Below are 15825 nucleotides of genomic sequence, written 5' to 3' on the forward strand. Positions count from 1 at the left end.
CACAAGTGCAAACGAGTAATTGGTAACACAAGTAACCATCTGTGCACGCAATTAACCGCCCTGAGCAAGTAATTGCCTGTTTTTACAAGATCCTACTTAGAAACCTCAACTTAAGCATATATTTTTTGGATAATTCTGCCATAACACACAGCAAAACTTTTACTTGGGACAAATACTTTGAAACAATTACCCAAACAACCTATAATTTTTAGTCTTAGAAAGATCCTACCTAAGAAGCCACCCCCACGGTAAGTGATCTCAGTGGTCTCACGCTTCTGCACGGCCGTGCTCAGGGCTCAGTGGTCTCACGCTTCTGCACGGCCGTGCTCAGGGCATTTTCCAAGCAGAGCAGCCCATTAGTCCAGGAGAACCCAGCACAGCTAATCGCCTCCATGACTGCTCTCCGTCTAAGAACCTTTAGGAGATTTCTGAAACTTTTGGTAATTTTCTAACTAATTCATTCAATTTTGTTGAATACCTCCATATACAAAAGCTTTTGTTCTAAGCTCTATGCAAAATATAAAAATGAATTCGAATATGGTATTTTTCTCTTAAGGAACATGCAATCAATCAGGAAATATAAGACTTGAAGCTAATCATCCAAAACACGTGCCGTTTGTAACCCAAGGGCCGTGAAGGGGTGCCTGCTACCTCACCAAGCCACACCCACCTGGCAAATCAGGCATGTGTCGGGGGCGAGCATCACAACCGCAACAAAAAGCATCTGTGGCGGGGCTGGCCCCGTGGCCGAGTGGTTAAGTTCGCGCGCTCCGCTGCAGGCGGCCCAGTGTTTCGTCGGTTCGAATCCTGGGCGCGGACATGGCACTGCTCGTCAGACCACGCTGAGGCAGCGTCCCACATGCCACAACTAGAGGAACCCACAACGAAGAATACACAACTATGTACCGGGGGGCTTTGGGGAGAAAAAGGAAAAAATAAAATCTTAAAAAAAAAAAAAAAAGCATCTGTGGATCTGACCCTGCACCAAGCTGTGTCCCTCGCTCCTATTGCCCCAAATTGGCCTACTTGCCTTCCCTTTGCAAGGTCACTGGGTCTCCTTGATAGTCATCAACATTTTCCTTCAGCAGCTATTGACTTTGTTCCCCTACCTGCTGCCAAAGCCTTAACCCACGGTGGGCTGTGATCCTGTGCCAAGCTGCTACTTCCTTGCCATTACCAAACACCCCGTTGCTCTTCCCATCACTGATGCTTGCCTTTAAATACCACACATACACTGACAACTTCCAAATTAAGATTTCTAGCACTGACTTCTCCTCTGAACCCCACACTCATCTATCTAATGGCCTTGTCAGCATTTCCTCTTAGGTATCTAATAGTCAGGTCAGACTCTGTTTTCTAAAACCAAACCAAACCTCCTCTTCAGACCATTTCCCTATCTCAGTGATGGGCAGTCCCAAACCTTATAGTCATCCTTGCCTCCTCTCTTTCGCTCACACTGGACATCCAACTCATTAGCTAATCTTTTTGACTCTACCTTCAGATAGATCCAGACTCCCACCACTTCTCCTACCCCTACCATTTCCACCCTGGTCCAAGCCCCCATCACCTCTTGCTGCATTAGTACAATCACTTCCCCACTGAGCTTCCACCCCAACATCTCTAGTTATTTCCTCACTCCATGATTTAAAAGTCAAATTAAGTCACTCTTCGGATCAAAACCCTCAAATGGCTTCTCGTCTCAAAGTCAAAGCAGAATTCCTTTCAAGAATCTAAAGGAACCTTCACGATCTGCCCCACAACTCCATCTTTCTTTTCTCATCTCCTACACCACCACCCCTAGCCATCATGATTCAGCAAAACTGCCTTCCATATTGCTCCTTGCTCCAAGTGCACGCCTGCTTTCACTCTCTGGGATGTTCCTCCCCACGTGTCTATGGAGCTCATTCCTCACTTCTTTCAGGTCGCCTTATCAGAGGGGCCTGCCCCGAGCTCTGAGGCAATACAAGTCCTGCCCACTGCCCGCTCCCACGCTTCCTAGCCCCTCATCCTGCCTTCTTTTTGTTGATAACCCTTCTTCCACATGATATACGTTTATTTTCTCCCTCCCATATTAGAAGGCAAGCTGCGTGAGGGCTGAAGTTTTGTCCTGCTAAGCCTTCTAGCATCTCATGCTTGCCACATAGCTTCATGTGTGAATGAATGAATGAATGAATGAACATCCCTCTGGTGGAAGAGGTCCCTCTCCCCATCAGAATTATGATTCTTATAAGGTTTCCAAAAAGGTGTCCTAACTCAGTTCTTCTTCCTCTCTCGCAAAAAAAATTGGAACAATGTCCCTTGGATTGCCACTGTCAATAGACAGTAAACCAGCATCCTAGGAGGTAGTCCGAGTTCCTCAGATCTCTTACTTCAGTTGAATTCCTTGCCTTCGAAGGATACTTCCCAAGAAGCTGAGGGAGCCCAATGTTTGAATCTTAATGCCTCTGTTCTGGTGCACAAATTTCTGTCACCACCCTCTTTCTGTTCTTTCCCAGGCCCACCATCAGTTCTTCACGGCAATAAGACTCCTGATCAGCCCAAATCTCCTGCCTTGGGTCTCCCCTGGGAACATCATGACGCAAATGAGAAGACAGAACGTAAACAAGTAAACTCTTCCACTCGACCTCACGCTTGCTCATCAACAAATTCAGGAAGCAACAACATTGATTAACGCTGAAGTCAGAATTTCAGATACTCAGCTTCTTCACTACAAAAATGAAGCACCATCTTCCTCATTAAGTAATTAAAGATGCCAAGAAGGTATGACTAAGTGGTTGGAAGAAATAGGGGTAAAATCTTCGGAATCCAACTACTTAAAAAAAGCACAAATGAAAAGGAAACTCTCCCAGATGCAAAGAGGGATTTTTTTAAATGTGCATGAATATGTGTTAAGTAGACTGTGCTTTGACAAAATCAGGATACCACTTTTAAAGATTTAACTTGATTTATTCCATCATTTCTAAGGTAGGAAAGTTTGAACCATTATCAAACCTCAGCAAATCATGAACGAATTCAGTATATTTCTTTCAAAAATGTCTCTTACATCTAAGTTAATAAGCTTACTATTAAGATGATTCAAAAGTTTAATTAGATAAGCATGTTATCATACATTTTCAAATTCTGTATCAATAAAATAGTTCTCTATATTTTTTAAGTAATGTACATCTTTTTTTTTAAGATTCACCCTGAGCTAACATCTGTTGCCAATCTTTTTTTTCTTCTTCTCCCCAAAGCCCCCCAGTCCGTAGTCGTGTATTCTAGTTGTAGGTAAATTCTGCTATGTGGGACGCCGCCTCAGCGTGGCCTTATGAGCAATGCCATGTCCACGCCCAGGATCCGAACCAGCGAAACCCTGGGCCACCAAAATGGAGCACGTGAAGTCAACCACTCAGCCAGGGGGCCGGCCCCGTGGTCTCTATATTTTTAAGATACATCTGGTAGGTCACAAAGCACATCCTGCTGTCCAACAGCAACAAGATTTGAGGAAGAGAATGAAAATAGAATGATGAATTATTAAAACAGACAAAGTTTGAAAGCACAAAAGTTTCTCTTCTGTGGCAGGTCCTTGCGCAGTAAATAACCCTACGGGTTCTGCTTCCATGCTGGAAAATCAGACGGCTGTAGCCAAAGCACAGTTACCCGGGGTGCCCTGAACAGTCAAAGCACAGATTTTCCCCTTGAGTCTCTGGCTCCACGAAAAGGACATTAAATAAAGTGCCACATGCTCACGTTTTCATTTTAATTACCTCTTTAGATGCTGGGATTTTTGAGCCACATGGGGCTCAAGTACATTTTCAATCACATAGGACTCAATCTCTTAAATCATTAAATTCCCGTTACACCCTCCTACAGTTCATACGTCACTCTATCTATATTTTATATGATATGTTTAACTAACTTGTTTACAACCAGTTAAGAAGCTAGTAAAAGAGCCAAAATGAGACCTGCAACAGCAATTCTACATCTGAAGGACCTTGGACTCAACCCTCTGTGGGTCCCTATAAGAGGAGAAGGGTGGTCCAGAGACCACAGCATCTCTGCTAGCCCTAGTCAATGATTCCTTATTCTTCGTTTTAGGCTTAAACTTTGTATCTCTCTATTGTGTTTCGATTTAAGACTCTCAGATTCAACGTCATTAGTTCTCTCTAAAGGCATCTTGAAGATAAGCCCCTCAAGTTTTATATCAACCAAAACCCCATTCACATGAGGGCTTTTTCCTTTTACAGTTTCTTGGAGAGAAACGTTTTGCCATCAGTGAAGATGGACACCCTCTCTGCCCACACTATCAGATAACCCGTGGGTTAACCCTACTGTTCTGGATTGAATGATTGTGTCCTCCCAATATTCATATGTTGAAATCCAAGCCCCCAATGTGATGGTATTAGAAAGTGGGGCCTCTGAGGGGTAATTAGGTCATTAATTAGGGGTGGAGCCCCCATGATGGGATCAGTGCCCTTAAGAAGGAGACTGAAGAGCTTGCTCTCTCTCTCTCTCTCTCTCTCTCTCCCTCTGCTACGTGAAGACACAACAAGAAGACAGCCCTCTGCAAACAAGGAAGCCAGCCCTCCCCAGAGAGCGGGGGCCTTGCTCTTAGGGCTCTCAGCCTCCAGAATGTGAGAAACTAATGCCTGTTTGGCCTGCCAGCCAGTCTGTGGTACATCACTAACTTGTGCCCAAGCCGAGACACCTCCCGCTCTTCATGCCACTCAGCCTTCTCCCACTCTCAGCTCTTGCTGAGCTGAGCAATTTAGATTCTTCTCATCTTTTTTCCATAGTTCGTTTTCCTCCACCTCTGTAATTTCCTTCACCCTTCAAATCACTCGTTTCTTAAAAGTCTCGAGTGGTACCATAATATGGCAGCCTGACACATACTGTTTGAGGGAAAATTCCCTTGCTCTTTCTGCATGCTAGGAGGCTCTTTTTCAGCCCAATGTCGGGAACTGTGGTTGTTTTGTTGTGTTTTACTTAATCACATTCAGCTATATTATTGCCTCTTAGGTTTATTTCAACATCTCCAACACTTTCTGGTTACTATTGCCTACAATCAGTAGCTAACTATTCTCTATTTTTACAGTTTCGTTTTTCTCCAAGGTAAAATAACTTACATCCAATGGTGGAAGAAGGATCTGGCTGTTATTGCCCTGTTATGAACTGACTCATCTCCCTCAAAATTCATATACTGAAGCCCTACCCCCCAGGACCACAGAATGTGACTATATTTAGAGATAGGGCCTTTAACGGGGTAATCAAGGTTCAACGAGGTCATTGGGGTGGGCCCTATCCAACATGACCAGTGTCTTTATAAGAAGAAGAAATTTGGACACGGACACATACAGATGGAAGACCTTATGAGACACAAGGAGAGGAGAGCCACCTACAAGCCAAGGGGAGAGGCCTCAGAAGAAACCAACCTACCGACACCTTGATCTCAGACTTCCAGCCTCCGGGACCATGAGAAATCAAGGTTTTGTTGTTTAAGCCGCCCAGTCTGTGGTACTTTGTTATGGCAGCCCTAGCAAACTGATACAGGCTCCCCTCGTGGCCATGACCTTGGAGGAGAGAAGGACATTGCTACTCTACCCTCCACACCCACTGCTACCGGGAGGTGAGGCTGCCTCATTCCAGCAACACAGACATTGTCGGTGGCCCGAGTGGTATTCCACTTTCTTCACCATGAGGCCCAGTCCCACTGATACAGGAGGACAGAGAAGGGCTTTCACAAGAAGAGAAGCACAGCATTCAGTAAATCAAGCTAGATCTCTAACGTTTCCCTGTATTTTCTTCTTCATACTCAAAGAATCACTAACAGCCTAGTAAATCTCACGTAGGCAGCTATACAGCCCAAGATTGTCCTGAGGAAAAATGGAGCCACATTTACTTTGGCCACCTTTTGCCTAATCTTACCCCCAATGGCCACTGCACTGGATGTTTTCCCAAAGCTTTTGTTCCCAGCGTTCAGCTCAGTGATAGCCTAGAGAAAACAAGGCCCTTTTTCAGAGGAGCTTGATATTTGAGCCTGGGATCAGAATCAGAATATTCCTAGGGAGAAAGGCTTACACGTCAGATTTTCACTGAACAGTTTAATATTTTGACCTCTTTGTTCTTCTATTCATACGCTTCTTTAGGGAACATTTATTGATCACCCAGTGTGTGCAAGACTTTGCATGGGGGCCCGGGCTACAAATGAAAACCACTCATCAACGTATCAAAAAACCCCAGGGAGTCCACCAGGAAGCTGGGTCCTGAGGGTTTCTAAGAAAGGGAACGAGTGAGAAATTACAGAAATCAGATTTTTAAGGTTGTGAGAGAAAAAGATTCCAAAGACCAGATGCTGTATTTTTCCAGGAAATTTATAAGCTCAAGGAAATCAAAATAAACATATCACATCAGTTAGGCAGATGTTCAGATGTGATGTGCAAGCTAAAGTCATTGGACGCCGTACCAAGAGAGAAGATGCATGCGTCTCTTTTTCTCTGCCTCCTTCCTTCCCTGATGAACCCGCTGCTCCATTCCTCTGCCACTCCCCCAAACAGACACCACTTACTTTCATATAATGGAGCCCAATTATTTTACAAAATGTATTTCAATTTTTTGAAACTTCTCCCACCGTGTAATCCCTGTTATTTTCTTTGAAACAAGTTTCCACTAGGCAGAGGGAATAAATAAGCACACTGTGCTGTTAGCAGTCTCTCCCTGCTGTCTGGGTAAAGGGAACGGAGGTGGCAGTGGCAGCTTCGATGGCGGGGGTGCAGCCCAGAAGGAACAGAGGCCCTTTATCGGGCGGCGCTGTGAGAGAATCGCACCGACCGCTACAGGAAGGGGGAAGATCCTGAACCCACTCAAGAGAGAGCCTCAAGGGCAGTGGTGTTCTCTCTTCAGGCACGTGATCACGAACAAAGGAATCTTTATTCATCTCTTTCTGCTGCACTGGTTTGCTTTATATGCCTTATAAGCAGCTGAAAAAGACCATGAGCAGCCCTTTTAATCAGCTGCGGAAGAGATGAAAGGTTTCAGAAGAGAGAAGCTGTCATTTCTGAGAATGGTTTATTCACATTATAGAATAATCTTTAAAGAAAAGAACTGTATGGGACTGATCTTTTAATTATAGAGGGATAAATACATCTGTGAAATCCACCAATTTCACTTTCGATTAAATACTGTCTTGTTAGAAGCCAGATATTCTGTGAACAAAGATCTCACTTTGGAAATGCTCCTCTCCCTAATACACGTCTTCAAGCTGACTCCGTCCCCCACCCCACCCCAAATTCCAGACACTATTTGAGAAACGGCAAGGAGAAAAATACACAGCATGTCAGGGATGGGGTTTGGGGGCCTTAGATACGTTCCTTTTGCTACCAAGCAAGGCTGGATTCTCAAAAATCAGATCAATTATCAATTATCTGTGAATAATTTTACAGTCACACTATCTTGTAGGGTATCTTTTTTTATTTATCCAAAAATCCCAATGAATTTCCCTCCCACTCACAAATCGTATCACAGCTCTGGCTAAAGAATATGAGTAAGAATCACATCTTAGTGATTTTGGTACACCTGCACGTTTTGTTGACCTTGGTTCAGTCATCAATTTAAATGGAGACTGCAGCCAAGAAATGAAGAGAAGACTGAGACTCAGAAGGGCAGCAATGAAAGAATGAGGAGAGATCATCGAGTGTAAGGAAGCGTCATTACAGACCAAGGCCAAGATCATCCACACCCTCGCATCCCCAATTACTGCGTACGGGTGCGAAAACTGGAAAATGAGGAAGGCTGACAGGAAGAAAATTGATTCACTTGAAATATGGCATTGGAGGAGAGCTTCACAGATACGCTGGACTGTCAGAAAGACCAACAAGTGGGTCCTAGAGCAAATTAAGCCTGATCTATGCCTAGAGGCAAAGATGATAAAACTGAGGCTGTGCTACTTGGGGCACATCATGAGAAGACAGGACTCTTCAGAAAAGACAACGATGCTGGGAAAAGTAGAGACAGCAGGAAAAGAGGAAGAGCGAATATGAGATGGATTGACTCCATTAAGGAGGCCATAGGCATAAGTTTACAGAAGCTGCATAGGGCTGCTGAGGACAGGACACTGTAGACATCACTCATCCATAGGGTGGCCAGGAGTCAGTAACAATAGCAACCACCACAATGCTGATGGGCACAGATATTCAATAAGTGTTTATTGAATTGAAATAACACCATTCACAACTCTGGGAACTCCACCACCCAAAAATTTTGAGTCACAGTTTCTTCTAGTTCCTTTTAGGTGAACAGCAAGCAAAGAAACAGTTTTAGCCCCTAGCCGGTCGTATCTTTGCCGATTCATATTTTGTATAGTTCCTCTCAGACAGCCCAGAAGCAGCTCTCCCAACCATGCACAAGTGGACCAAGGGCTTCCTGAGGTCACTTTCCCTTTCCTGCTATTTCTGGATCTTGAATCAGTTCTCTTCCTTGGGGAGTTTAGAGACTTTTTGCAAGTTCTCATTTCAGGAAATCCCATTTCCATTTGAAGTTCTCTCTCTCAGAAAAAAGAAAACAGATGAAAAAGAATAGCTAGAGGAAAATAAGATCCTCAGTCTTCTCAAGAACTATCTCTTTTCTGTTGATGTTTTGGTTACTTTTCATTGAAATCCTTCTCTAACAGGAGGACATTTACACAATATTTAATATCCCTCTTTTGTGTTATTCCTTAACTTTGTAACACATGAAGATATTTTAATAGATCATATTTAGATGAACTTCCCAAAGATAGGTTACTTCTTTCTGTTATTTGGCAAATTTTTATTCTGAAACATTCTCATTTTTATCTATTGGCATCAGTTAACTTGTGTTTCCAAAGGTCGGTGCCAAGTTTTGGTTCCTTCTGTTTGCGAAATCATCTTCTTCCCAAGTCAAGTGTTCCTGGGGTGGAGAGATCCAGGCGCTCTGAGCAACACTTCCATGTCGATGTCCCCTGTGGTAAGCGTCTCTTCTGTCCTCATATTGTTCGTTATTCTCAGATGCTTCCCTGAGCATGTAGGACCCAGGCTCCAGGAACCATCATCTCTTCAAAATAATCTCCTAACTAGCTTCTAGTTTCTTCTTAAATCATCATCAAAAACATTTTGAGACTAACCTACTCAATTTTAATCTAAATAAAGAGAGGAAAAAGAGGAGATAGTATCATGAAATTTTCTCATCACGATGGGAGAGCATAATTATCTTACACGTTGTAAGTTTCGTTTCTTCTGCCCTTCCGTAAAGCTGAGGGGCTGCTCAGGGAGACTCAGAGGCCACCTGTGGCCTACACAGTCCTCCTTCACACTCCCTGACTCATCCCCTCACTTTCCACTCCTCTGTTCTTGCCACTGCCCTGCTGCCACCTACACGCCCCTCTTAGGCAGGTGGAACTCCTCTTTGATGTACTGGACTCCACTGGCACGGAAGAGCCCTTGAGAAACGCCGGTTCACGTTCAGCATTGCACATATTCTTAGTAGATTTTTACACTGTATTATACACATTTGCTTGTAATTTTGTTTTCCCCTCTTAAAAGATCACCTCCATAAGGGTATGTCACCTGCTTAAGGGAAGGACTACGTTTCTTTGAGCATGGTTTTCCCAGTGCCTTACACATAGTAGATGCTCAATAAACAACTGCTACTCTTCACCTACTGTTACTTCTTTACAGGGTCATCAGGAACTCAGCCAGGGGACTTGAGACAAAGGGAAGGAGCTTCACAAATCTCCCTCACAGGAATAGTATTTGATAAAATAAGGCGATAGGAGAGTGTCCTCTGGAACCCTCAGAGGAAGAAAACCTTGAAACAGGCTGGGGAGAGAAAGGAATAGCAGAAGAGAGGCGAACCACAGGCCAGGTACCAGCAATAAGAGATAAATATCTTAGAAAGTATTGACCTAAGACCAGACCAGATACTCAAATGCCATCCTAGAGCGCAGACCAGCTAAAAGAAGATAAACAACAGACTTTATCAGTAAGGTCACCCTTCCTCCCCACACTGCCCCACTCTACCCACATCACAGGCCTCCCCGGGGATGGGTGGATGTCAGCCTCAGCCTCCTTCCTTTCCCTGTGTCTGAGTGAGTCTGTTTCCCGTCCCCTCCTTTACAGCCCCTGGACATGCATTCCTGGATCGTGATAAGGTCTTTCTATATCCACCCCCATTCCTTCCTTTGAAAGACACCCAACCACGCGAAATGGCTCTTTCTTACCACTCTCTTCATCAGCTCCACCAGCACTTTGCAGTGGAGTCTGAGGCCCACCCTCTTGTTTCACCTCACGCCCACTAGCATTTAAGCAGGCCTAATCTTTAGGCCTAATTTTTACTGACCGCTGATGCCCCAGCAACTGATTCAGATAACCTAGATTTTAGTCTCTGGCCTACAAGGAATTTTGTGGCAGATCTCAGACCCTTCCTTGTTGCTGACTGCCATGATGAATAGCTACATTTCTTCTTCTGGTGTCTCCATCTGCATTATATTGATGTGCTATGTTCTGAGAGTCAGGCAAAATAAAAATAGAACCAAAAAAACCTGCACGATCCTGAGGCTATCTTAAAAAGAGGGCCATTACTGGAAGGACCATAGCATAAAAGTATAGTGCTCTGGTGTCAGCCGGGCAGAATTTAATCTCAGCTCTATTGTCAGACTTGGAGCAAGTTGCTGAACCGCTCTGAGTCTCAGTTTTCTTATCTGTAAAAAGGGACAATAACATCACCTTCCTCAGAGAGTAGCTGTGGAACCACTCTGCTCTCCACTCGACCTCCCATGGCAGAACTGCCTTTGGGTCTTCCTTCGCTCACCTCCCTCAGTCCATGAGGCCCTGGGGCCACGGAGTGAACTCCACGAGCCTGAGGCAGATATTATCCCAGTTCTGTTGGGTATTTTTAACTGGATTTAAATGTATTCAATTCTTAAATGCAGCCTGATTTCTTTCAGATTCAATGGAATTTCTTTCAGGAAAAGAATCTGGACTAATTTATAGGAGTGATATATAGAGTGAGCATAAAGGTTTAGAAAGCTGGTGGTTCCCAAACTGAGGACTGCAAATACCGTCGAGGCCTCAAGGGCCACAAATTCATATACTCACTCTGTTTCACGTAAAGACCAAATGAACAATGCTACGGATGTCTCTACGTGCATATATATGTACACACACACAAGGATATCCACATATATTCATATATATCAGTATTGCTATGTTTCAAATATATGTGTAAATGCTATTGATTAGCGAAATATATGTTTATTTAAAACCATTACTTAATTTATAAAAGCTTTTATCATTGTGTGTTCTCTCAGTCAACATTTGCTAATATTACAAGATGTAGTGGTTCTAAATTATTTAATAGTAATATTATACTTTATTAAATTTTCTTTAATAAATTTTATTAGATCTCAACATTGATATTATTAGTACTGTTTACTGGTTAATATCTAATGGTTAATAACAATAGCCACACTTATGTGTCAGGTACTGTTCTAACGATTTAACATATGGTAACTCACAAAATCCTACAACGACCCTGTGAGGTAGAGTCCTTGTCAGTTCCAATTTACATATAAGGGGACTGAGGCCCAGAGAGGTTACATAAAATGTCACAGAGCCAGTAAGTGACAGAGCTGCGAGTCAAGCGCGGGCATGCTGGTCCCAGAGTCCAGGCCCTTCATTTTCACACTCAGTTGGTTGAGAACTCAGCTATGCAATAACACATTGGTGTCACTGCTTTCCATCAGAAAATTGTTTGTGACTTGACCATGATTTCATTTTCTACAAAAAAGGGCATATTTCGAACTGGGTACAAATTGAAATACATGTGTATACTCTGGCTCATATTCAACCAGAGACACAAACAACAAATCTGTGGTAACTGTTTTTACGAAGAGAACAATAAATTAATTCAAACAAAAAATAATAATAATAAAAATACCTCATGCTGCCTGGTCTGCCCACATATGCTCCTGTCCAAGGTGGTCACACGGACTGGACTGGGTTTCCAGTGATGGTATTTCCTCTGATGTTCATTTTGTCACCATCTTTTTGTTTTCACTTTTCTGTCTCCATTAGGAAACTAGCTTTCCGATATTGCACTGACTATTGGCTAAATTGAAAGGTAGCATCAATTAAAAAAAACAGAAGTAAGAACTACTGACGAAGTTAAATGCAATAAAAATAGAATGATGCCTTTCAGCTTCCACTTCTACACTTGACCTATAGTCACACTCACACCCAAGCTCCATTTAGTTGATCAAACATTTGAGAACATTCATTGACTCTCTGCCATGTACTGGGAATTATGTTTGGAGCTATAAATGTGTGAATGGAACTAATAACGCCCCACTCCTTTTAGAGTACGGTCTAGAGGACCCCAGGCAGGCCACTTACTGAGCTCACAACCACATGGCAAGGCAAAACATCCTCCGCACCTGCAGAGGACAAAACTCTATACATGTTCCGCATGGCGAGACACGCCTCCAAAAGAACCAGACATCCAACAGGAAGCCTATGCCTCGACTCTCTCCCAAGGACTCTAGCAGTCCACCTACAACCCAGGGCTCCTGGGCCCGCCTCTACTCCCTGGGGCCAGCTTATCTCAGGCCAAAAGTTGACATTCCATGTTTGCTGCTGATCTCCCCTCACTATCCCCCAGCTTCCTTCTTTGTTTGATTTATTCAGCAATTTTTGTCCTCTCCTTTCATCATTGTCCTTTTTCTCTTAAGGGATGCTATTTACTAGGAATATTTCCACAAGAGGACTCATGTCAAATTATGTTAATGCTTGTTAGTTACCGTTTCAGAAAGTGGTATTTTCCAGCCCTGTCTCCAAATTATGAGAATTTATGCTATTTAGAAACTTACAGCCCCTTAAGCATTAAATATTCTATATTTGATGGTCTTAAAGTACTGTTTCTTCTCCTTCTGAATCAGAATCTTAGTCAAAGATGTTGGACAGAGTGAAGTCAAGAATGACTTTAGAAAAAGTAAGGAATCCAAAGAAAGCTTTGGAGAAAAGAAAGGCACAAAAGACAAGACAGTCACAGGAACTCCCCCAGCACAGACACCTAGGAGACATACATGGAGTCTTCGGGAAAGCATCACAGAGATGAATAGCTCCTTGAAATGAGCGGCTACAAAGGTACTCACCTATGTTCTTTCCTCCATAAATACTAGAATCTTTACTTTTCTCTAATCACCCTAATAGTCCTACTTATTCATTTGCAAACCTTCCATTTTGATGGAGCCCCAGTCTTTTGAGCTAAAAATATTTGGGCTAGTTTTGCCCCCTGGGATATAAAAGTAAATGTTACATTTAAAGTTCAGAGCAATGTTCCAGCTTACCTTCCGATGCCTTGTTTGAGAGGACAATGTTGATGCCAATTCCTTTATGCATTTGGCAAACTGTGCTTCGGAAGTAATTCTCACTGCCCTTTGCATTGTTTAAAAGACAACATGATCCCATGAGAAAGTCACTTAGATCACAGACTTCTGCATTCTGGACTGAGCTTTCTCACTAACCAGTACTGTGTTGGTTAAGTTATTTCATCTCTCTGCCTTCAGTTTTCTCATCTGCGCTTAGCACACAGAAGGTGTTTTATACATATTTGTTGAGTGAATGAATTAATATTTACTAATTGTAAGACGATCCTGAAGAGCTAGATTTTAAGCTCCAAGTGGGGGAAGAGTCGTGTCTGTCTTGCTTACCATTGCACTCCTTGGCACAATGCCATGTATATAGCAGAATCTCACCAAAAACATGGCGAATTAATGAAAAATACACAAATTAATAAATTTCATAATAGTCGCTCTACTTTACAAAGTTACTGAGAATAACTTAATTTTAAGCTTTCAGAGAAGACAAGCTATGTTGATCATACCACGTACCTCCAAATGCCTAACACTCTGGCATGTGTATGTTTTCAATAAACACTTTTAAATTAATGAATGCTCAATTAAAATAGATGTAAAATGACTTCAAAAAGTACAAAGCACAATACCTCCACAAAGAATTAAGAATCTCTTTCCCTCACACACCTATACCAACAACCTCTGTAAAGAGATGACTCCAAAGAGTATGAGGCATAGTGATTTGGAAGAAGATGATATCGAACCTTCTGACTCACATCTGGCTCTCAGGTAGAAATAGTCATGTGGTAAAGCTCAATATGTTCCAAGGAGGTGCAGTGGCAGGGGTTACATGTCTTAGGAACATAATCAAGATGTTATTCGGGATGTGCTAGCTATTACATTTCCAGCTGCAAGCAATAGAAAACTCTGACACAAAATGTCTTAAGCCACAAAGAATATGTATTATCTCCGTTAGAAGGCAGTCAGAGGTGCAGGTAAGGCAGCTTTAAGGTGGGTGAAGTTAGAGACCCAACATCATTATCAAAGACCCAAGTTGTCTCCTCCTTTCAGCTGTGCCATCCACTGGGATGTCCTCAGATGCTTCCTGTCTGAGTTAAAAGACGTCGTCACAGACCCAAGCATTACTGATGACGAAAAAGGGGACTCTTCCTGTGACTTGTTTTTGTCAGCAAGGAAACCATTCTCAGAAGCACCCCAGGAGAACTCCCCTCACATCTCATGGGCCGGAATTATGTCACATGTCCATTCCTAAACCAACTACCATCAAGAGAAATGAAACCATTATGATTAGCATTTATCCCTGAACTGAAGATAGGGCCAGTCTTCCCTGAGTTTCCTAGGAGAGCTCCAGAGGTCACAGTAAGGAAGAAAGACATGGAGGAGTCTGGCAATTAGGTGGGCATCAGTGTCTACTGCAGAAAGAAAATGCTGTGCCTTCAATATTGTTATTTAATGCATCTGATTAAGATTCTGTGGATCTAAGACTTCAAAAAATGGATATTTTTGTCTTCAATACAAACTCAGAGGAAGGCAGCTAGAAAAGTTATATGAAACTAGAAAAGTGGATGAAATTGCTCAAAAATTGATGTTGCTTTCGTTTTATAAGGTACACCTTCCCCAGTGGCTCTCAAAATCACCACCCTTGATCCACAGTGAAAAATACCTTAAACATCGGCACCCGAGACAGACACATGCACTTCACGACCTTCACTGGAACAACACTTGCCCTCACCAGCTGTGAGCACACTGATGTTTAACATCCCATTCTATTTCACTGTTTTTTTTTTTTACTATTCATGTCAACCTAGTAAATTGGTTTCAGCACCTAGTAATAGGTTGCAACCCACTGCTTGAAAAATATTGCTTATTCAAGCCCCTTTCAAGCCTCATTATTATTTTTTTATAAACAACGTGACATAGCATTATTTATTAAACGCAATCACGATACTCTTTCATTTAATCCTGCGAGTATCATTATTAACCCATGTGATAGCTGAGACAACACTTAGTGTGAGTGATTTGTCAGGATCCTACAGCCAGTGAGTGCAGGGGGTGGAGATGGGAGGAGATGGAAGACCTCAAATGAAGGTGTCCTGATTTTAAATACATGTTTTAAAAATTTTTTTAAAATACGCTATTTACTTTAGTAAAGTCTTTAGATTTCTTCAAATTATAGCTGTAAGAAATAAAAGCATAATTCTCCCACTAGCATAATAAAAAATGGCCAAGAACAATTGTTCACGGCTAATCAGCTCTGCCAGTCCGAATACAGAGTCATATAGTTCATCAGACAATCCGTTCTATCTAATTCAGGGAAATTATTTTGAGATGACTCTGAAGCTTATTACAGAATGTTTTATGCTAAGATCTCTAAAATGTGTTTAGAGCACATACAGCTTATGAACCATAAAAAAATTTGCAAAACTAGAACTCTGATCTGGAGAGATTGAAAACACTTGACC

Source organism: Equus caballus, chromosome 28, assembly GCF_041296265.1.
Source record: "Equus caballus isolate H_3958 breed thoroughbred chromosome 28, TB-T2T, whole genome shotgun sequence".
Taxonomy (NCBI): Eukaryota; Metazoa; Chordata; class Mammalia; order Perissodactyla; family Equidae; genus Equus; species Equus caballus.